The sequence below is a fragment of the Conger conger genome, chromosome 10, assembly GCF_963514075.1.
Source record: "Conger conger chromosome 10, fConCon1.1, whole genome shotgun sequence".
NCBI classification, from domain to species: Eukaryota; Metazoa; Chordata; class Actinopteri; order Anguilliformes; family Congridae; genus Conger; species Conger conger.
The window spans coordinates 7,756,734-7,778,301 of record NC_083769.1 but is presented as its reverse complement, the minus strand read 5'-3'; the positions used below and the strand labels follow the sequence as shown (position 1 = coordinate 7,778,301).

The window sequence follows — 21,568 nt, the reverse complement described above, 5'->3', positions numbered from 1 at the left end:
CTATGTTGAAAGATTGATACGAGAAATGTGGTCCCAAACAGGACACATGTTGGAAAAGTGCAAAATGAGTACATTTTCCTCTAACTTTAATATGCAGAATTACTCTAAGATTATGAATCATTTGAGGGGTTTGAATCTTAAACAATCCGATCTGAATGTTGAACAATCCGATGTTGTTTGACACAGAGTAGATATTGTACATGGCTGTAGCATGTTGTCAGAGGTCTGTGCTGATACACCTTGATGTTAGAGCGGGCTGATGTTCGTGTTTGGGCTGATGAATTTAATTTCCTGCCTTTTGAGGCTTTCAGCAAATGCAAACTTTTTTCTTAAAATACATTTGTTGGTATACATTTATCGTTTTTATGCCTTGGTTAGTATCTCTACATTTAAAGTACATTTTTTCATATCAAGAGCGCAGTTGCAAGTTTGAATGTGGTATGTTCTCAGCCATATCATTGCCACCAGTTTAAATATCGCATTTTGCACCGCGGCTGTTGCTTACGGCCATACCACTCTGAATACGCCCGATCTCGTCTGATCTCGGAAGCTAAGCAGGGTCGGGCCTGGTTAGTACTTGGATGGGAGACCGCCTGGGAATACCAGGTGCTGTAAGCTTTTTCCACGGTGTTTTGTATAGGGGGTGCTGTTTCACAATGTTGAACAATTCATGTACATTATATATTTTTTAAGCCCCCTGAGATTATGCATTCGAAAATGCCAACATTCGGGGAATTTGCAGGAGTCGGCACAGCCGGAGTGCAATGGCTGTGGTACAAAGCACGGCTGGGCTCGGGTAGAACTCCGAGGGACCACCAGGCAATACCAGGCTTTTCAGAATGTTGTTGTGGAGTGCATTTTCCTAATAAATATAGACTAATTCAAATGCTGCCAACAAAAGATCAGATGACCCCTCAGTAATTCCATTTGGGGATGTCTGTTACATCAGTATCTTGAAGAATGGTAGTTTGTAACATTTAGTGCACAACTCCAAACGGGATCTGGATTCAGTGATGTATCCAGGGCACTCTTTCTGACTGGGGGAGTTCATACCGGTGCATTGTGGGAAGATAGAAAAAAAGGCACATCAGGTGATTGTGGAAAAAAATAGACAGTTGACCTATCTGAACTACTTACTGGGTTGAAAGTGGTAATCATCTGATTTGCTGAAGTTGCAAGAAATGGTCACTTGAGTGACTGGTAGAATGTGGTACCCGTCAGTGTAAAATGTATGCTAAAGAGTAGGACTCCCTTCCCTGATGTGTACAACTCATACTTACCTGGCAGGGGAGATACCATGATCAAGAAGGTGGTTCACCCAGGGCGAGGCTCAGCCATTGCACTCCGGCTGTGCTGACCCCTGCGAATTCCCCAAATGTGGGAATCTCGACTGCATAATTTCTGGTAGTGGGGACTGCGTTTGCGCTCTCCCCTGATTCATTGGTTTAAAGTCAGTTCTTTTTTACTCTGCCTGTCAGAGCGTTTTTAATCCTGAAGGTCATCCGTTAGTAACATGTTTCAGATTGTAGTATTTGCTTTGGTTGTTAATTAATATAAGTTTTACTCCAGTGTCGGTCATAGTTACTGCACAATATTTTGTACAAACGCGTTTGTTTGTTTGATGACATTACTACGGAGCCTGGTCCCGTTAGCTTTTTTCCAAGATGTCTTTGCACAGGGGGCGCTGTTGCACTATGCCAAACGCAGTATTATCATTTTACTTTTTTACAGCTGGGCCAGGATTTCGAATTCAATTTTATATCAGGTGTTTTTCAAATTCCTGTCATATTGGCTTCTTTCTTAGGCCAATACTTTCTTACTATTTGTATGGAGCGAGCATCGTTGTGGGAATTCGATTTCGGCATTTGGGCGTAGTGACTTGAAGCCACTTGCGTTGTACGGGACTTGAAATATTCCTATGTAAAACAATTATGTAAAACAGCAGTGTCATTACATTTAAAGTAGTTTTTGAGTTGCAAGTTTGACTACGCTATGTTCTCAGCCCTATCATTGCTGCCAGTATAAATCTTCAATTTAGCACCATGCCATGTGCTTATGGCCAAACCACTCTGAATATGCCCCCATCTCGTCCCATTGTGTTTGTCAGGGCATTTTAGTGCTGAATGTTGAGGTCTGTTAGCGAGATATTTCATTCCTTTTTATATCGTTTTTCAAATTCTTCTTATATTGGCCTTTCAATTTTGAACCTCAATATCTCGTCCATTTCAAAACCAATCTCAATGCCATTTGGGAGGTCTACTGCAATGGCGTCGGGCTCACCGACTTCTGATTTTTGTATAGCTACGTTGCACCATTTATTTTATGGATTACCCCTAAGAGATTAGTATAAAAAAATTAAGATACTTTTTTTTTTTTGCACAAACATAACTCAATTTAAATCCAAAGGTTCCTGACACAAGACCACTGATTTTGTCCATAATTGAGAATTGTAAGTGCCTTTTCTAATGACTGTGCATTTTATTACATTTGAATTAGACCTCAAAATTCGACATTTTGATAAATTTGCAGAGTTGCAGATAAATTGTCAAACTCCAAACTCTGAGATTTTTTTGACTGTGTACACACTGCTGTCATTTCAACATGCCGAAACCAAAATGTTTGAAACATGTCCTTTGTTAAAATCTGACAATGTGCACTTAAACCACATGTTATTTAAAGAGGCAAATAAATAAATGATTGGTCATTATGGAGGGCACTATATTACACGCAACATTATAACATTCATTCCCATAGTGAGAATCAAAGTGATTTGTGTGTGACACTATCATTGAGTGACTGTGAATGCACAGTTAGTTAGCCATGACTCTGTTTAGTGGTCAATTACTTTGAGAACTATGAATAATTATGTATATGTCCATTTACAGTTTAAAAAAGGTCTGCTTTGTTAAGACACACTTTATGGACAAGCTATGTTGAAAGATTGATACGAGAAATGTGGTCCCAAACAGGACACATGTTGGAAAAGTGCAAAATGAGTACATTTTCCTCTAACTTTAATATGCAGAATTACTCTAAGATTATGAATCATTTGAGGGGTTTGAATCTTAAACAATCCGATCTGAATGTTGAACAATCCGATGTTGTTTGACACAGAGTAGATATTGTACATGGCTGTAGCATGTTGTCAGAGGTCTGTGCTGATACACCTTGATGTTAGAGCGGGCTGATGTTCGTGTTTGGGCTGATGAATTTAATTTCCTGCCTTTTGAGGCTTTCAGCAAATGCAAACTTTTTTCTTAAAATACATTTGTTGGTATACATTTATCGTTTTTATGCCTTGGTTAGTATCTCTACATTTAAAGTACATTTTTTCATATCAAGAGCGCAGTTGCAAGTTTGAATGTGGTATGTTCTCAGCCATATCATTGCCACCAGTTTAAATATCGCATTTTGCACCGCGGCTGTTGCTTACGGCCATACCACTCTGAATACGCCCGATCTCGTCTGATCTCGGAAGCTAAGCAGGGTCGGGCCTGGTTAGTACTTGGATGGGAGACCGCCTGGGAATACCAGGTGCTGTAAGCTTTTTCCACGGTGTTTTGTATAGGGGGTGCTGTTTCACAATGTTGAACAATTCATGTACATTATATATTTTTTAAGCCCCCTGAGATTATGCATTCGAAAATGCCAACATTCGGGGAATTTGCAGGAGTCGGCACAGCCGGAGTGCAATGGCTGTGGTACAAAGCACGGCTGGGCTCGGGTAGAACTCCGAGGGACCACCAGGCAATACCAGGCTTTTCAGAATGTTGTTGTGGAGTGCATTTTCCTAATAAATATAGACTAATTCAAATGCTGCCAACAAAAGATCAGATGACCCCTCAGTAATTCCATTTGGGGATGTCTGTTACATCAGTATCTTGAAGAATGGTAGTTTGTAACATTTAGTGCACAACTCCAAACGGGATCTGGATTCAGTGATGTATCCAGGGCACTCTTTCTGACTGGGGGAGTTCATACCGGTGCATTGTGGGAAGATAGAAAAAAAGGCACATCAGGTGATTGTGGAAAAAAATAGACAGTTGACCTATCTGAACTACTTACTGGGTTGAAAGTGGTAATCATCTGATTTGCTGAAGTTGCAAGAAATGGTCACTTGAGTGACTGGTAGAATGTGGTACCCGTCAGTGTAAAATGTATGCTAAAGAGTAGGACTCCCTTCCCTGATGTGTACAACTCATACTTACCTGGCAGGGGAGATACCATGATCAAGAAGGTGGTTCACCCAGGGCGAGGCTCAGCCATTGCACTCCGGCTGTGCTGACCCCTGCGAATTCCCCAAATGTGGGAATCTCGACTGCATAATTTCTGGTAGTGGGGACTGCGTTTGCGCTCTCCCCTGATTCATTGGTTTAAAGTCAGTTCTTTTTTACTCTGCCTGTCAGAGCGTTTTTAATCCTGAAGGTCATCCGTTAGTAACATGTTTCAGATTGTAGTATTTGCTTTGGTTGTTAATTAATATAAGTTTTACTCCAGTGTCGGTCATAGTTACTGCACAATATTTTGTACAAACGCGTTTGTTTGTTTGATGACATTACTACGGAGCCTGGTCCCGTTAGCTTTTTTCCAAGATGTCTTTGCACAGGGGGCGCTGTTGCACTATGCCAAACGCAGTATTATCATTTTACTTTTTTACAGCTGGGCCAGGATTTCGAATTCAATTTTATATCAGGTGTTTTTCAAATTCCTGTCATATTGGCTTCTTTCTTAGGCCAATACTTTCTTACTATTTGTATGGAGCGAGCATCGTTGTGGGAATTCGATTTCGGCATTTGGGCGTAGTGACTTGAAGCCACTTGCGTTGTACGGGACTTGAAATATTCCTATGTAAAACAATTATGTAAAACAGCAGTGTCATTACATTTAAAGTAGTTTTTGAGTTGCAAGTTTGACTACGCTATGTTCTCAGCCCTATCATTGCTGCCAGTATAAATCTTCAATTTAGCACCATGCCATGTGCTTATGGCCAAACCACTCTGAATATGCCCCCATCTCGTCCCATTGTGTTTGTCAGGGCATTTTAGTGCTGAATGTTGAGGTCTGTTAGCGAGATATTTCATTCCTTTTTATATCGTTTTTCAAATTCTTCTTATATTGGCCTTTCAATTTTGAACCTCAATATCTCGTCCATTTCAAAACCAATCTCAATGCCATTTGGGAGGTCTACTGCAATGGCGTCGGGCTCACCGACTTCTGATTTTTGTATAGCTACGTTGCACCATTTATTTTATGGATTACCCCTAAGAGATTAGTATAAAAAAATTAAGATACTTTTTTTTTTGCACAAACATAACTCAATTTAAATCCAAAGGTTCCTGACACAAGACCACTGATTTTGTCCATAATTGAGAATTATAAGTGCCTTTTCTAATGACTGTGCATTTTATTACATTTGAATTAGACCTCAAAATTCGACATTTTGATAAATTTGCAGAGTTGCAGATAAATTGTCAAACTCCAAACTCTGAGATTTTTTTGACTGTGTACACACTGCTGTCATTTCAACATGCCGAAACCAAAATGTTTGAAACATGTCCTTTGTTAAAATCTGACAATGTGCACTTAAACCACATGTTATTTAAAGAGGCAAATAAATAAATGATTGGTCATTATGGAGGGCACTATATTACACGCAACATTATAACATTCATTCCCATAGTGAGAATCAAAGTGATTTGTGTGTGACACTATCATTGAGTGACTGTGAATGCACAGTTAGTTAGCCATGACTCTGTTTAGTGGTCAATTACTTTGAGAACTATGAATAATTATGTATATGTCCATTTACAGTTTAAAAAAGGTCTGCTTTGTTAAGACACACTTTATGGACAAGCTATGTTGAAAGATTGATACGAGAAATGTGGTCCCAAACAGGACACATGTTGGAAAAGTGCAAAATGAGTACATTTTCCTCTAACTTTAATATGCAGAATTACTCTAAGATTATGAATCATTTGAGGGGTTTGAATCTTAAACAATCCGATCTGAATGTTGAACAATCCGATGTTGTTTGACACAGAGTAGATATTGTACATGGCTGTAGCATGTTGTCAGAGGTCTGTGCTGATACACCTTGATGTTAGAGCGGGCTGATGTTCGTGTTTGGGCTGATGAATTTAATTTCCTGCCTTTTGAGGCTTTCAGCAAATGCAAACTTTTTTCTTAAAATACATTTGTTGGTATACATTTATCGTTTTTATGCCTTGGTTAGTATCTCTACATTTAAAGTACATTTTTTCATATCAAGAGCGCAGTTGCAAGTTTGAATGTGGTATGTTCTCAGCCATATCATTGCCACCAGTTTAAATATCGCATTTTGCACCGCGGCTGTTGCTTACGGCCATACCACTCTGAATACGCCCGATCTCGTCTGATCTCGGAAGCTAAGCAGGGTCGGGCCTGGTTAGTACTTGGATGGGAGACCGCCTGGGAATACCAGGTGCTGTAAGCTTTTTCCACGGTGTTTTGTATAGGGGGTGCTGTTTCACAATGTTGAACAATTCATGTACATTATATATTTTTTAAGCCCCCTGAGATTATGCATTCGAAAATGCCAACATTCGGGGAATTTGCAGGAGTCGGCACAGCCGGAGTGCAATGGCTGTGGTACAAAGCACGGCTGGGCTCGGGTAGAACTCCGAGGGACCACCAGGCAATACCAGGCTTTTCAGGATGTTGTTGTGGAGTGCATTTTCCTAATAAATATAGACTAATTCAAATGCTGCCAACAAAAGATCAGATGACCCCTCAGTAATTCCATTTGGGGATGTCTGTTACATCAGTATCTTGAAGAATGGTAGTTTGTAACATTTAGTGCACAACTCCAAACGGGATCTGGATTCAGTGATGTATCCAGGGCACTCTTTCTGACTGGGGGAGTTCATACCGGTGCATTGTGGGAAGATAGAAAAAAAGGCACATCAGGTGATTGTGGAAAAAAAAAATAGACAGTTGACCTATCTGAACTACTTACTGGGTTGAAAGTGGTAATCATCTGATTTGCTGAAGTTGCAAGAAATGGTCACTCGAGTGACTGGTAGAATGTGGTACCCGTCAGTGTAAAATGTATGCTAAAGAGTAGGACTCCCTTCCCTGATGTGTACAACTCATACTTACCTGGCAGGGGAGATACCATGATCAAGAAGGTGGTTCACCCAGGGCGAGGCTCAGCCATTGCACTCCGGCTGTGCTGACCCCTGCGAATTCCCCAAATGTGGGAATCTCGACCGCATAATTTCTGGTAGTGGGGACTGCGTTCGCGCTCTCCCCTGATTCATTGGTTTAAAGTCAGTTCTTTTTTACTCTGCCTGTCAGAGCGTTTTTTAATTCTGAAGGTCATCCGTTAGTAACATGTTTCAGATTGTAGTATTTGCTTTGGTTGTTAATTAATATAAGTTTTACTCCAGTGTCGGTCATAGTTACTGCACAATATTTTGTACAAACGCGTTTGTTTGTTTGATGACATTACTACGGAGCCTGGTCCCGTTAGCTTTTTTCCAAGATGTCTTTGCACAGGGGGCGCTGTTGCACTATGCCAAACGCAGTATTATCATTTTACTTTTTTACAGCTGGGCCAGGATTTCGAATTCAATTTTATATCAGGTGTTTTTCAAATTCCTGTCATATTGGCTTCTTTCTTAGGCCAATACTTTCTTACTATTTGTATGGAGCGAGCATCGTTGTGGGAATTCGATTTCGGCATTTGGGCGTAGTGACTTGAAGCCACTTGCGTTGTACGGGACTTGAAATATTCCTATGTAAAACAATTATGTAAAACAGCAGTGTCATTACATTTAAAGTAGTTTTTGAGTTGCAAGTTTGACTACGCTATGTTCTCAGCCCTATCATTGCTGCCAGTATAAATCTTCAATTTACCACCATGCCATGTGCTTATGGCCAAACCACTCTGAATATGCCCCCATCTCGTCCCATTGTGTTTGTCAGGGCATTTTAGTGCTGAATGTTGAGGTCTGTTAGCGAGATATTTCATTCCTTTTTATATCGTTTTTCAAATTCTTCTTATATTGGCCTTTTAATTTTGAACCTCAATATCTCGTCCATTTCAAAACCAATCTCAATGCCATTTGGGAGGTCTACTGCAATGGCGTCGGGCTCACCGACTTCTGATTTTTGTATAGCTACGTTGCACCATTTATTTTATGGATTACCCCTAAGAGATTAGTATAAAAAAATTAAGATACTTTTTTTTTTGCACAAACATAACTCAATTTAAATCCAAAGGTTCCTGACACAAGACCACTGATTTTGTCCATAATTGAGAATTATAAGTGCCTTTTCTAATGACTGTGCATTTTATTACATTTGAATTAGACCTCAAAATTCGACATTTTGATAAATTTGCAGAGTTGCAGATAAATTGTCAAACTCCAAACTCTGAGATTTTTTTGACTGTGTACACACTGCTGTCATTTCAACATGCCGAAACCAAAATGTTTGAAACATGTCCTTTGTTAAAATCTGACAATGTGCACTTAAACCACATGTTATTTAAAGAGGCAAATAAATAAATGATTGGTCATTATGGAGGGCACTATATTACACGCAACATTATAACATTCATTCCCATAGTGAGAATCAAAGTGATTTGTGTGTGACACTATCATTGAGTGACTGTGAATGCACAGTTAGTTAGCCATGACTCTGTTTAGTGGTCAATTACTTTGAGAACTATGAATAATTATGTATATGTCCATTTACAGTTTAAAAAAGGTCTGCTTTGTTAAGACACACTTTATGGACAAGCTATGTTGAAAGATTGATACGAGAAATGTGGTCCCAAACAGGACACATGTTGGAAAAGTGCAAAATGAGTACATTTTCCTCTAACTTTAATATGCAGAATTACTCTAAGATTATGAATCATTTGAGGGGTTTGAATCTTAAACAATCCGATCTGAATGTTGAACAATCCGATGTTGTTTGACACAGAGTAGATATTGTACATGGCTGTAGCATGTTGTCAGAGGTCTGTGCTGATACACCTTGATGTTAGAGCGGGCTGATGTTCGTGTTTGGGCTGATGAATTTAATTTCCTGCCTTTTGAGGCTTTCAGCAAATGCAAACTTTTTTCTTAAAATACATTTGTTGGTATACATTTATCGTTTTTATGCCTTGGTTAGTATCTCTACATTTAAAGTAAATTTTTTCATATCAAGAGCGCAGTTGCAAGTTTGAATGTGGTATGTTCTCAGCCATATCATTGCCACCAGTTTAAATATCGCATTTTGCACCGCGGCTGTTGCTTACGGCCATACCACTCTGAATACGCCCGATCTCGTCTGATCTCGGAAGCTAAGCAGGGTCGGGCCTGGTTAGTACTTGGATGGGAGACCGCCTGGGAATACCAGGTGCTGTAAGCTTTTTCCACGGTGTTTTGTATAGGGGGTGCTGTTTCACAATGTTGAACAATTCATGTACATTATATATTTTTTAAGCCCCCTGAGATTATGCATTCGAAAATGCCAACATTCGGGGAATTTGCAGGAGTCGGCACAGCCGGAGTGCAATGGCTGTGGTACAAAGCACGGCTGGGCTCGGGTAGAACTCCGAGGGAATACCAGGCTTTTCAGGATGTTGTTGTGGAGTGCATTTTCCTAATAAATATAGACTAATTCAAATGCTGCCAACAAAAGATCAGATGACCCCTCAGTAATTCCATTTGGGGATGTCTGTTACATCAGTATCTTGAAGAATGGTAGTTTGTAACATTTAGTGCACAACTCCAAACGGGATCTGGATTCAGTGATGTATCCAGGGCACTCTTTCTGACTGGGGGAGTTCATACCGGTGCATTGTGGGAAGATAGAAAAAAAGGCACATCAGGTGATTGTGGAAAAAAAATAGACAGTTGACCTATCTGAACTACTTACTGGGTTGAAAGTGGTAATCATCTGATTTGCTGAAGTTGCAAGAAATGGTCACTCGAGTGACTGGTAGAATGTGGTACCCGTCAGTGTAAAATGTATGCTAAAGAGTAGGACTCCCTTCCCTGATGTGTACAACTCATACTTACCTGGCAGGGGAGATACCATGATCAAGAAGGTGGTTCACCCAGGGCGAGGCTCAGCCATTGCACTCCGGCTGTGCTGACCCCTGCGAATTCCCCAAATGTGGGAATCTCGACTGCATAATTTCTGGTAGTGGGGACTGCGTTCGCGCTCTCCCCTGATTCATTGGTTTAAAGTCAGTTCTTTTTTACTCTGCCTGTCAGAGCGTTTTTAATCCTGAAGGTCATCCGTTAGTAACATGTTTCAGATTGTAGTATTTGCTTTGGTTGTTAATTAATATAAGTTTTACTCCAGTGTCGGTCATAGTTACTGCACAATATTTTGTACAAACGCGTTTGTTTGTTTGATGACATTACTACGGAGCCTGGTCCCGTTAGCTTTTTTCCAAGATGTCTTTGCACAGGGGGCGCTGTTGCACTATGCCAAACGCAGTATTATCATTTTACTTTTTTACAGCTGGGCCAGGATTTCGAATTCCTGTCATATTGGCTTCTTTCTTAGGCCAATACTTTCTTACTATTTGTATGGAGCGAGCATCGTTGTGGGAATTCGATTTCGGCATTTGGGCGTAGTGACTTGAAGCCACTTGCGTTGTACGGGACTTGAAATATTCCTATGTAAAACAATTATGTAAAACAGCAGTGTCATTACATTTAAAGTAGTTTTTGAGTTGCAAGTTTGACTACGCTATGTTCTCAGCCCTATCATTGCTGCCAGTATAAATCTTCAATTTAGCACCATGCCATGTGCTTATGGCCAAACCACTCTGAATATGCCCCCATCTCGTCCCATTGTGTTTGTCAGGGCATTTTAGTGCTGAATGTTGAGGTCTGTTAGCGAGATATTTCATTCCTTTTTATATCGTTTTTCAAATTCTTCTTATATTGGCCTTTCAATTTTGAACCTCAATATCTCGTCCATTTCAAAACCAATCTCAATGCCATTTGGGAGGTCTACTGCAATGGCGTCGGGCTCACCGACTTCTGATTTTTGTATAGCTACGTTGCACCATTTATTTTATGGATTACCCCTAAGAGATTAGTATAAAAAAATTAAGATACTTTTTTTTTTTTGCACAAACATAACTCAATTTAAATCCAAAGGTTCCTGACACAAGACCACTGATTTTGTCCATAATTGAGAATTATAAGTGCCTTTTCTAATGACTGTGCATTTTATTACATTTGAATTAGACCTCAAAATTCGACATTTTGATAAATTTGCAGAGTTGCAGATAAATTGTCAAACTCCAAACTCTGAGATTTTTTTGACTGTGTACACACTGCTGTCATTTCAACATGCCGAAACCAAAATGTTTGAAACATGTCCTTTGTTAAAATCTGACAATGTGCACTTAAACCACATGTTATTTAAAGAGGCAAATAAATAAATGATTGGTCATTATGGAGGGCACTATATTACACGCAACATTATAACATTCATTCCCATAGTGAGAATCAAAGTGATTTGTGTGTGACACTATCATTGAGTGACTGTGAATGCACAGTTAGTTAGCCATGACTCTGTTTAGTGGTCAATTACTTTGAGAACTATGAATAATTATGTATATGTCCATTTACAGTTTAAAAAAGGTCTGCTATGTTAAGACACACTTTATGGACAAGCTATGTTGAAAGATTGATACGAGAAATGTGGTCCCAAACAGGACACATGTTGGAAAAGTGCAAAATGAGTACATTTTCCTCTAACTTTAATATGCAGAATTACTCTAAGATTATGAATCATTTGAGGGGTTTGAATCTTAAACAATCCGATCTGAATGTTGAACAATCCGATGTTGTTTGACACAGAGTAGATATTGTACATGGCTGTAGCATGTTGTCAGAGGTCTGTGCTGATACACCTTGATGTTAGAGCGGGCTGATGTTCGTGTTTGGGCTGATGAATTTAATTTCCTGCCTTTTGAGGCTTTCAGCAAATGCAAACTTTTTTCTTAAAATACATTTGTTGGTATACATTTATCGTTTTTATGCCTTGGTTAGTATCTCTACATTTAAAGTACATTTTTTCATATCAAGAGCGCAGTTGCAAGTTTGAATGTGGTATGTTCTCAGCCATATCATTGCCACCAGTTTAAATATCGCATTTTGCACCGCGGCTGTTGCTTACGGCCATACCACTCTGAATACGCCCGATCTCGTCTGATCTCGGAAGCTAAGCAGGGTCGGGCCTGGTTAGTACTTGGATGGGAGACCGCCTGGGAATACCAGGTGCTGTAAGCTTTTTCCACGGTGTTTTGTATAGGGGGTGCTGTTTCACAATGTTGAACAATTCATGTACATTATATATTTTTTAAGCCCCCTGAGATTATGCATTCGAAAATGCCAACATTCGGGGAATTTGCAGGAGTCGGCACAGCCGGAGTGCAATGGCTGTGGTACAAAGCACGGCTGGGCTCGGGTAGAACTCCGAGGGACCACCAGGCAATACCAGGCTTTTCAGGATGTTGTTGTGGAGTGCATTTTCCTAATAAATATAGACTAATTCAAATGCTGCCAACAAAAGATCAGATGACCCCTCAGTAATTCCATTTGGGGATGTCTGTTACATCAGTATCTTGAAGAATGGTAGTTTGTAACATTTAGTGCACAACTCCAAACGGGATCTGGATTCAGTGATGTATCCAGGGCACTCTTTCTGACTGGGGGAGTTCATACCGGTGCATTTTGGGAAGATAGAAAAAAAGGCACATCAGGTGATTGTGGAAAAAAAATAGACAGTTGACCTATCTGAACTACTTACTGGGTTGAAAGTGGTAATCATCTGATTTGCTGAAGTTGCAAGAAATGGTCACTCGAGTGACTGGTAGAATGTGGTACCCGTCAGTGTAAAATGTATGCTAAAGAGTAGGACTCCCTTCCCTGATGTGTACAACTCATACTTACCTGGCAGGGGAGATACCATGATCAAGAAGGTGGTTCACCCAGGGCGAGGCTCAGCCATTGCACTCCGGCTGTGCTGACCCCTGCGAATTCCCCAAATGTGGGAATCTCGACTGCATAATTTCTGGTAGTGGGGACTGCGTTCGCGCTCTCCCCTGATTCATTGGTTTAAAGTCAGTTCTTTTTTACTCTGCCTGTCAGAGCGTTTTTAATCCTGAAGGTCATCCGTTAGTAACATGTTTCAGATTGTAGTATTTGCTTTGGTTGTTAATTAATATAAGTTTTACTCCAGTGTCGGTCATAGTTACTGCACAATATTTTGTACAAACGCGTTTGTTTGTTTGATGACATTACTACGGAGCCTGGTCCCGTTAGCTTTTTTCCAAGATGTCTTTGCACAGGGGGCGCTGTTGCACTATGCCAAACGCAGTATTATCATTTTACTTTTTTACAGCTGGGCCAGGATTTCGAATTCAATTTTATATCATATTGGCTTCTTTCTTAGGCCAATACTTTCTTACTATTTGTATGGAGCGAGCATCGTTGTGGGAATTCGATTTCGGCATTTGGGCGTAGTGACTTGAAGCCACTTGCGTTGTACGGGACTTGAAATATTCCTATGTAAAACAATTATGTAAAACAGCAGTGTCATTACATTTAAAGTAGTTTTTGAGTTGCAAGTTTGACTACGCTATGTTCTCAGCCCTATCATTGCTGCCAGTATAAATCTTCAATTTAGCACCATGCCATGTGCTTATGGCCAAACCACTCTGAATATGCCCCCATCTCGTCCCATTGTGTTTGTCAGGGCATTTTAGTGCTGAATGTTGAGGTCTGTTAGCGAGATATTTCATTCCTTTTTATATCGTTTTTCAAATTCTTCTTATATTGGCCTTTCAATTTTGAACCTCAATATCTCGTCCATTTCAAAACCAATCTCAATGCCATTTGGGAGGTCTACTGCAATGGCGTCGGGCTCACCGACTTCTGATTTTTGTATAGCTACGTTGCACCATTTATTTTATGGATTACCCCTAAGAGATTAGTATAAAAAAATTAAGATACTTTTTTTTTTGCACAAACATAACTCAATTTAAATCCAAAGGTTCCTGACACAAGACCACTGATTTTGTCCATAATTGAGAATTATAAGTGCCTTTTCTAATGACTGTGCATTTTATTACATTTGAATTAGACCTCAAAATTCGACATTTTGATAAATTTGCAGAGTTGCAGATAAATTGTCAAACTCCAAACTCTGAGATTTTTTTGACTGTGTACACACTGCTGTCATTTCAACATGCCGAAACCAAAATGTTTGAAACATGTCCTTTGTTAAAATCTGACAATGTGCACTTAAACCACATGTTATTTAAAGAGGCAAATAAATAAATGATTGGTCATTATGGAGGGCACTATATTACACGCAACATTATAACATTCATTCCCATAGTGAGAATCAAAGTGATTTGTGTGTGACACTATCATTGAGTGACTGTGAATGCACAGTTAGTTAGCCATGACTCTGTTTAGTGGTCAATTACTTTGAGAACTATGAATAATTATGTATATGTCCATTTACAGTTTAAAAAAGGTCTGCTTTGTTAAGACACACTTTATGGACAAGCTATGTTGAAAGATTGATACGAGAAATGTGGTCCCAAACAGGACACATGTTGGAAAAGTGCAAAATGAGTACATTTTCCTCTAACTTTAATATGCAGAATTACTCTAAGATTATGAATCATTTGAGGGGTTTGAATCTTAAACAATCCGATCTGAATGTTGAACAATCCGATGTTGTTTGACACAGAGTAGATATTGTGCATGGCTGTAGCATGTTGTCAGAGGTCTGTGCTGATACACCTTGATGTTAGAGCGGGCTGATGTTCGTGTTTGGGCTGATGAATTTAATTTCCTGCCTTTTGAGGCTTTCAGCAAATGCAAACTTTTTTCTTAAAATACATTTGTTGGTATACATTTATCGTTTTTATGCCTTGGTTAGTATCTCTACATTTAAAGTACATTTTTTCATATCAAGAGCGCAGTTGCAAGTTTGAATGTGGTATGTTCTCAGCCATATCATTGCCACCAGTTTAAATATCGCATTTTGCACCGCGGCTGTTGCTTACGGCCATACCACTCTGAATACGCCCGATCTCGTCTGATCTCGGAAGCTAAGCAGGGTCGGGCCTGGTTAGTACTTGGATGGGAGACCGCCTGGGAATACCAGGTGCTGTAAGCTTTTTCCACGGTGTTTTGTATAGGGGGTGCTGTTTCACAATGTTGAACAATTCATGTACATTATATATTTTTTAAGCCCCCTGAGATTATGCATTCGAAAATGCCAACATTCGGGGAATTTGCAGGAGTCGGCACAGCCGGAGTGCAATGGCTGTGGTACAAAGCACGGCTGGGCTCGGGTAGAACTCCGAGGGACCACCAGGCAATACCAGGCTTTTCAGAATGTTGTTGTGGAGTGCATTTTCCTAATAAATATAGACTAATTCAAATGCTGCCAACAAAAGATCAGATGACCCCTCAGTAATTCCATTTGGGGATGTCTGTTACATCAGTATCTTGAAGAATGGTAGTTTGTAACATTTAGTGCACAACTCCAAACGGGATCTGGATTCAGTGATGTATCCAGGGCACTCTTTCTGACTGGGGGAGTTCATACCGGTGCATTGTGGGAAGATAGAAAAAAAGGCACATCAGGTGATTGTGGAAAAAAATAGACAGTTGACCTATCTGAACTACTTACTGGGTTGAAAGTGGTAATCATCTGATTTGCTGAAGTTGCAAGAAATGGTCACTCGAGTGACTGGTAGAATGTGGTACCCGTCAGTGTAAAATGTATGCTAAAGAGTAGGACTCCCTTCCCTGATGTGTACAACTCATACTTACCTGGCAGGGGAGATACCATGATCAAGAAGGTGGTTCACCCAGGGCGAGGCTCAGCCATTGCACTCCGGCTGTGCTGACCCCTGCGAATTCCCCAAATGTGGGAATCTCGACTGCATAATTTCTGGTAGTGGGGACTGCGTTCGCGCTCTCCCCTGATTCATTGGTTTAAAGTCAGTTCTTTTTTACTCTGCCTGTCAGAGCGTTTTTAATCCTGAAGGTCATCCGTTAGTAACATGTTTCAGATTGTAGTATTTGCTTTGGTTGTTAATTAATATAAGTTTTACTCCAGTGTCGGTCATAGTTACTGCACAATATTTTGTACAAACGCGTTTGTTTGTTTGATGACATTACTACGGAGCCTGGTCCCGTTAGCTTTTTTCCAAGATGTCTTTGCACAGGGGGCGCTGTTGCACTATGCCAAACGCAGTATTATCATTTTACTTTTTTACAGCTGGGCCAGGATTTCGAATTCAATTTTATATCATATTGGCTTCTTTCTTAGGCCAATACTTTCTTACTATTTGTATGGAGCGAGCATCGTTGTGGGAATTCGATTTCGGCATTTGGGCGTAGTGACTTGAAGCCACTTGCGTTGTACGGGACTTGAAATATTCCTATGTAAAACAATTATGTAAAACAGCAGTGTCATTACATTTAAAGTAGTTTTTGAGTTGCAAGTTTGACTACGCTATGTTCTCAGCCCTATCATTGCTGCCAGTATAAATCTTCAATTTAGCACCATGCCATGTGCTTATGGCCAAACCACTCTGAATATGCCCCCATCTCGTCCCATTGTGTTTGTCAGGGCATTTTAGTGCTGAATGTTGAGGTCTGTTAGCGAGATATTTCATTCCTTTTTATATCGTTTTTCAAATTCTTCTTATATTGGCCTTTCAATTTTGAACCTCAATATCTCGTCCATTTCAAAACCAATCTCAATGCCATTTGGGAGGTCTACTGCAATGGCGTCGGGCTCACCGACTTCTGATTTTTGTATAGCTACGTTGCACCATTTATTTTATGGATTACCCCTAAGAGATTAGTATAAAAAAATTAAGATACTTTTTTTTTTGCACAAACATAACTCAATTTAAATCCAAAGGTTCCTGACACAAGACCACTGATTTTGTCCATAATTGAGAATTATAAGTGCCTTTTCTAATGACTGTGCATTTTATTACATTTGAATTAGACCTCAAAATTCGACATTTTGATAAATTTGCAGAGTTGCAGATAAATTGTCAAACTCCAAACTCTGAGATTTTTTTGACTGTGTACACACTGCTGTCATTTCAACATGCCGAAACCAAAATGTTTGAAACATGTCCTTTGTTAAAATCTGACAATGTGCACTTAAACCACATGTTATTTAAAGAGGCAAATAAATAAATGATTGGTCATTATGGAGGGCACTATATTACACGCAACATTATAACATTCATTCCCATAGTGAGAATCAAAGTGATTTGTGTGTGACACTATCATTGAGTGACTGTGAATGCACAGTTAGTTAGCCATGACTCTGTTTAGTGGTCAATTACTTTGAGAACTATGAATAATTATGTATATGTCCATTTACAGTTTAAAAAAGGTCTGCTTTGTTAAGACACACTTTATGGACAAGCTATGTTGAAAGATTGATACGAGAAATGTGGTCCCAAACAGGACACATGTTGGAAAAGTGCAAAATGAGTACATTTTCCTCTAACTTTAATATGCAGAATTACTCTAAGATTATGAATCATTTGAGGGGTTTGAATCTTAAACAATCCGATCTGAATGTTGAACAATCCGATGTTGTTTGACACAGAGTAGATATTGTACATGGCTGTAGCATGTTGTCAGAGGTCTGTGCTGATACACCTTGATGTTAGAGCGGGCTGATGTTCGTGTTTGGGCTGATGAATTTAATTTCCTGCCTTTTGAGGCTTTCAGCAAATGCAAACTTTTTTCTTAAAATACATTTGTTGGTATACATTTATCGTTTTTATGCCTTGGTTAGTATCTCTACATTTAAAGTACATTTTTTCATATCAAGAGCGCAGTTGCAAGTTTGAATGTGGTATGTTCTCAGCCATATCATTGCCACCAGTTTAAATATCGCATTTTGCACCGCGGCTGTTGCTTACGGCCATACCACTCTGAATACGCCCGATCTCGTCTGATCTCGGAAGCTAAGCAGGGTCGGGCCTGGTTAGTACTTGGATGGGAGACCGCCTGGGAATACCAGGTGCTGTAAGCTTTTTCCACGGTGTTTTGTATAGGGGGTGCTGTTTCACAATGTTGAACAATTCATGTACATTATATATTTTTTAAGCCCCCTGAGATTATGCATTCGAAAATGCCAACATTCGGGGAATTTGCAGGAGTCGGCACAGCCGGAGTGCAATGGCTGTGGTACAAAGCACGGCTGGGCTCGGGTAGAACTCCGAGGGACCACCAGGCAATACCAGGCTTTTCAGGATGTTGTTGTGGAGTGCATTTTCCTAATAAATATAGACTAATTCAAATGCTGCCAACAAAAGATCAGATGACCCCTCAGTAATTCCATTTGGGGATGTCTGTTACATCAGTATCTTGAAGAATGGTAGTTTGTAACATTTAGTGCACAACTCCAAACGGGATCTGGATTCAGTGATGTATCCAGGGCACTCTTTCTGACTGGGGGAGTTCATACCGGTGCATTGTGGGAAGATAGAAAAAAAGGCACATCAGGTGATTGTGGAAAAAAATAGACAGTTGACCTATCTGAACTACTTACTGGGTTGAAAGTGGTAATCATCTGATTTGCTGAAGTTGCAAGAAATGGTCACTCGAGTGACTGGTAGAATGTGGTACCCGTCAGTGTAAAATGTATGCTAAAGAGTAGGACTCCCTTCCCTGATGTGTACAACTCATACTTACCTGGCAGGGGAGATACCATGATCAAGAAGGTGGTTCACCCAGGGCGAGGCTCAGCCATTGCACTCCGGCTGTGCTGACCCCTGCGAATTCCCCAAATGTGGGAATCTCGACCGCATAATTTCTGGTAGTGGGGACTGCGTTCGCGCTCTCCCCTGATTCATTGGTTTAAAGTCAGTTCTTTTTTACTCTGCCTGTCAGAGCGTTTTTTAATTCTGAAGGTCATCCGTTAGTAACATGTTTCAGATTGTAGTATTTGCTTTGGTTGTTAATTAATATAAGTTTTACTCCAGTGTCGGTCATAGTTACTGCACAATATTTTGTACAAACGCGTTTGTTTGTTTGATGACATTACTACGGAGCCTGGTCCCGTTAGCTTTTTTCCAAGATGTCTTTGCACAGGGGGCGCTGTTGCACTATGCCAAACGCAGTATTATCATTTTACTTTTTTACAGCTGGGCCAGGATTTCGAATTCAATTTTATATCAGGTGTTTTTCAAATTCCTGTCATATTGGCTTCTTTCTTAGGCCAATACTTTCTTACTATTTGTATGGAGCGAGCATCGTTGTGGGAATTCGATTTCGGCATTTGGGCGTAGTGACTTGAAGCCACTTGCGTTGTACGGGACTTGAAATATTCCTATGTAAAACAATTATGTAAAACAGCAGTGTCATTACATTTAAAGTAGTTTTTGAGTTGCAAGTTTGACTACGCTATGTTCTCAGCCCTATCATTGCTGCCAGTATAAATCTTCAATTTAGCACCATGCCATGTGCTTATGGCCAAACCACTCTGAATATGCCCCCATCTCGTCCCATTGTGTTTGTCAGGGCATTTTAGTGCTGAATGTTGAGGTCTGTTAGCGAGATATTTCATTCCTTTTTATATCGTTTTTCAAATTCTTCTTATATTGGCCTTTCAATTTTGAACCTCAATATCTCGTCCATTTCAAAACCAATCTCAATGCCATTTGGGAGGTCTACTGCAATGGCGTCGGGCTCACCGACTTCTGATTTTTGTATAGCTACGTTGCACCATTTATTTTATGGATTACCCCTAAGAGATTAGTATAAAAAAATTAAGATACTTTTTTTTTTGCACAAACATAACTCAATTTAAATCCAAAGGTTCCTGACACAAGACCACTGATTTTGTCCATAATTGAGAATTATAAGTGCCTTTTCTAATGACTGTGCATTTTATTACATTTGAATTAGACCTCAAAATTCGACATTTTGATAAATTTGCAGAGTTGCAGATAAATTGTCAAACTCCAAACTCTGAGATTTTTTTGACTGTGTACACACTGCTGTCATTTCAACATGCCGAAACCAAAATGTTTGAAACATGTCCTTTGTTAAAATCTGACAATGTGCACTTAAACCACATGTTATTTAAAGAGGCAAATAAATAAATGATTGGTCATTATGGAGGGCACTATATTACACGCAACATTATAACATTCATTCCCATAGTGAGAATCAAAGTGATTTGTGTGTGACACTATCATTGAGTGACTGTGAATGCACAGTTAGTTAGCCATGACTCTGTTTAGTGGTCAATTACTTTGAGAACTATGAATAATTATGTATATGTCCATTTACAGTTTAAAAAAGGTCTGCTTTGTTAAGACACACTTTATGGACAAGCTATGTTGAAAGATTGATACGAGAAATGTGGTCCCAAACAGGACACATGTTGGAAAAGTGCAAAATGAGTACATTTTCCTCTAACTTTAATATGCAGAATTACTCTAAGATTATGAATCATTTGAGGGGTTTGAATCTTAAACAATCCGATCTGAATGTTGAACAATCCGATGTTGTTTGACACAGAGTAGATATTGTACATGGCTGTAGCATGTTGTCAGAGGTCTGTGCTGATACACCTTGATGTTAGAGCGGGCTGATGTTCGTGTTTGGGCTGATGAATTTAATTTCCTGCCTTTTGAGGCTTTCAGCAAATGCAAACTTTTTTCTTAAAATACATTTGTTGGTATACATTTATCGTTTTTATGCCTTGGTTAGTATCTCTACATTTAAAGTACATTTTTTCATATCAAGAGCGCAGTTGCAAGTTTGAATGTGGTATGTTCTCAGCCATATCATTGCCACCAGTTTAAATATCGCATTTTGCACCGCGGCTGTTGCTTACGGCCATACCACTCTGAATACGCCCGATCTCGTCTGATCTCGGAAGCTAAGCAGGGTCGGGCCTGGTTAGTACTTGGATGGGAGACCGCCTGGGAATACCAGGTGCTGTAAGCTTTTTCCACGGTGTTTTGTATAGGGGGTGCTGTTTCACAATGTTGAACAATTCATGTACATTATATATTTTTTAAGCCCCCTGAGATTATGCATTCGAAAATGCCAACATTCGGGGAATTTGCAGGAGTCGGCACAGCCGGAGTGCAATGGCTGTGGTACAAAGCACGGCTGGGCTCGGGTAGAACTCCGAGGGACCACCAGGCAATACCAGGCTTTTCAGGATGTTGTTGTGGAGTGCATTTTCCTAATAAATATAGACTAATTCAAATGCTGCCAACAAAAGATCAGATGACCCCTCAGTAATTCCATTTGGGGATGTCTGTTACATCAGTATCTTGAAGAATGGTAGTTTGTAACATTTAGTGCACAACTCCAAACGGGATCTGGATTCAGTGATGTATCCAGGGCACTCTTTCTGACTGGGGGAGTTCATACCGGTGCATTGTGGGAAGATAGAAAAAAAGGCACATCAGGTGATTGTGGAAAAAAATAGACAGTTGACCTATCTGAACTACTTACTGGGTTGAAAGTGGTAATCA

At 39.9% G+C, this 21,568-nt stretch overlaps 15 non-coding genes across 15 annotated transcripts; all 15 read left to right on the top strand.

The window, feature by feature from the left end:
- Nucleotides 1-499: 499 nt before the first annotated feature.
- On the top strand, nt 500-618 carry LOC133139780 (5S ribosomal RNA). The gene has a single exon (XR_009709942.1). It is a non-coding gene; the product is annotated as a 5S ribosomal RNA (ribosomal RNA).
- Nucleotides 619-1,272: 654 nt separating this feature from the next.
- On the top strand, nt 1,273-1,434 carry LOC133139725 (U1 spliceosomal RNA). Its single transcript, XR_009709895.1, has one exon. It is a non-coding gene; the product is annotated as a U1 spliceosomal RNA (small nuclear RNA).
- Nucleotides 1,435-3,427: 1,993 nt separating this feature from the next.
- LOC133139779 (5S ribosomal RNA) lies at nt 3,428-3,546 on the top strand. Its single transcript, XR_009709941.1, has one exon. It is a non-coding gene; the product is annotated as a 5S ribosomal RNA (ribosomal RNA).
- A 654-nt stretch (nt 3,547-4,200) lies between these two features.
- LOC133139724 (U1 spliceosomal RNA) lies at nt 4,201-4,362 on the top strand. The gene has a single exon (XR_009709894.1). It is a non-coding gene; the product is annotated as a U1 spliceosomal RNA (small nuclear RNA).
- A 1,991-nt stretch (nt 4,363-6,353) lies between these two features.
- Nucleotides 6,354-6,472, top strand: LOC133139778 (5S ribosomal RNA). The gene has a single exon (XR_009709940.1). It is a non-coding gene; the product is annotated as a 5S ribosomal RNA (ribosomal RNA).
- Nucleotides 6,473-7,129: 657 nt separating this feature from the next.
- LOC133139733 (U1 spliceosomal RNA) lies at nt 7,130-7,291 on the top strand. Its single transcript, XR_009709903.1, has one exon. It is a non-coding gene; the product is annotated as a U1 spliceosomal RNA (small nuclear RNA).
- Nucleotides 7,292-9,283: 1,992 nt separating this feature from the next.
- LOC133139777 (5S ribosomal RNA) lies at nt 9,284-9,402 on the top strand. The gene has a single exon (XR_009709939.1). It is a non-coding gene; the product is annotated as a 5S ribosomal RNA (ribosomal RNA).
- Nucleotides 9,403-10,047: 645 nt separating this feature from the next.
- Nucleotides 10,048-10,209, top strand: LOC133139704 (U1 spliceosomal RNA). Its single transcript, XR_009709875.1, has one exon. It is a non-coding gene; the product is annotated as a U1 spliceosomal RNA (small nuclear RNA).
- Nucleotides 10,210-12,174: 1,965 nt separating this feature from the next.
- On the top strand, nt 12,175-12,293 carry LOC133139776 (5S ribosomal RNA). Its single transcript, XR_009709938.1, has one exon. It is a non-coding gene; the product is annotated as a 5S ribosomal RNA (ribosomal RNA).
- Nucleotides 12,294-12,948: 655 nt separating this feature from the next.
- On the top strand, nt 12,949-13,110 carry LOC133139703 (U1 spliceosomal RNA). The gene has a single exon (XR_009709874.1). It is a non-coding gene; the product is annotated as a U1 spliceosomal RNA (small nuclear RNA).
- A 1,969-nt stretch (nt 13,111-15,079) lies between these two features.
- LOC133139775 (5S ribosomal RNA) lies at nt 15,080-15,198 on the top strand. Its single transcript, XR_009709937.1, has one exon. It is a non-coding gene; the product is annotated as a 5S ribosomal RNA (ribosomal RNA).
- A 654-nt stretch (nt 15,199-15,852) lies between these two features.
- LOC133139702 (U1 spliceosomal RNA) lies at nt 15,853-16,014 on the top strand. Its single transcript, XR_009709873.1, has one exon. It is a non-coding gene; the product is annotated as a U1 spliceosomal RNA (small nuclear RNA).
- Nucleotides 16,015-17,983: 1,969 nt separating this feature from the next.
- On the top strand, nt 17,984-18,102 carry LOC133139774 (5S ribosomal RNA). The gene has a single exon (XR_009709936.1). It is a non-coding gene; the product is annotated as a 5S ribosomal RNA (ribosomal RNA).
- A 654-nt stretch (nt 18,103-18,756) lies between these two features.
- LOC133139732 (U1 spliceosomal RNA) lies at nt 18,757-18,918 on the top strand. The gene has a single exon (XR_009709902.1). It is a non-coding gene; the product is annotated as a U1 spliceosomal RNA (small nuclear RNA).
- A 1,992-nt stretch (nt 18,919-20,910) lies between these two features.
- On the top strand, nt 20,911-21,029 carry LOC133139773 (5S ribosomal RNA). Its single transcript, XR_009709935.1, has one exon. It is a non-coding gene; the product is annotated as a 5S ribosomal RNA (ribosomal RNA).
- The last annotated feature ends 539 nt before the right edge of the window (nt 21,030-21,568 follow it).